Below are 1,431 nucleotides of genomic sequence, written 5' to 3' on the forward strand. Positions count from 1 at the left end.
GACCTTTTAAAACACTCCCTTCTGGCAAAAATTGAGGACTATTTTTTTTTTCTTAGCTTTTAAGAATGCCCTGATTAGTCTGGGTACTACTTGTCTGGAAGTTCACAGGAACATCTGCTAGAACAACAGGCATTATGTTTCTGTAGGTAAATATTTATAAATGTAAAACAACAGTTTATTTTGAGATGGGATCAGCTTCCCAAGATGGATATTTTCGTACTCATTATACGCCAACTGCAGAACAGGATAAGTCTGCAGAACGGAACTTTGTGGTGACAAAGATCCATCAAAAGGATCATCAAATACCAGGGTGCAGGCGTTACTTCTAAAATCCCAACTCTTAGGATTCAGTGAGCATAACAGGAGGCCTGGTTTGCATTAAGACAGAACCATATCCTTGAGGCAGCCGTAGAGATCACAATCCCTGAATCTCAGTGCTTTCTTTTGTTCCAGTCCAAGGGACAACTTCTAAGTCAGTAACAAAAATGAGGATTCATTTTGCTGTTATAATTTCAGTGTACAGAACTAAGCTGAAAAAGAGCTTTTAAGACTGAAGAACAATTGATGCAACGGCAAAGTAGCAGTTGTCACCAGTGGTGAAAATGAAGCAAACTTTTTTTCTGTAAAGTGGTACTTTAATCAATTTTAAGAATGTCTGTTATAAGAAAAGGGCCACTTGAACGTTTATTATTAATACTATACACATACTGCTGCCTATGTTGTCTCTCCTCTGTGCCTGACCATAGATTTTTGATGCCAAATTCATCAGTAACAGCCCAAAAGGTGTGAAGGAACTTGTTTGCCTTTTATATCTCACCTACAACTTCCTGTGATCTTCAAGCAGATGCCTTTCACCACAGTGCCTGCTTTTAACTCACTCAGAGAAAAGGCAGACTCTGAGGTTCACCTATTTCAACCTCAGGAAAAGCTGGAGGTTGACAACACGTATTAAAGCTACCAAGTTGTATTTGGCGCAGCTTACAGTGCACCATTTTGCACTGGAGCTGTGACAGCTACTAACTCCTCTGCAGCTTCCTTTGCATTTTGAAAATGCACCTCTCAGCAAACAAATTCAAGATGTTTGTCTTTGCCTTGGCTTTGCTTTCGCCTAGCAACCTCATTTCTGCTTAGCACCAGCTGTAACTTCCATCTATTCCTTTCTTTTGCTAGCAAGAGGTACAACATAGTTCCGGTAACCTTCATCCTAAACTCTGCTATTCTGCCCTATTCAAACACGAGCTCTCACATACATAAGCTAGTGGTTTGTGTTCTGTGTTCTATGAACTGTCCAGTTTCCAGAATAAAGAACGTTTGGATTTAAGAAAAAATCCCAACAACAAAAAGATGAACAAAAACCTAAGGACAGAGGCAACTATAACTCCTTTTGCTCATGAGCAACTGCAAGACAAATTAAACTACTTTACTATGATG

Source organism: Phaenicophaeus curvirostris, chromosome 2 (genome assembly GCF_032191515.1).
Source record: "Phaenicophaeus curvirostris isolate KB17595 chromosome 2, BPBGC_Pcur_1.0, whole genome shotgun sequence".
In the NCBI taxonomy this organism is placed as follows: domain Eukaryota; kingdom Metazoa; phylum Chordata; class Aves; order Cuculiformes; family Cuculidae; genus Phaenicophaeus; species Phaenicophaeus curvirostris.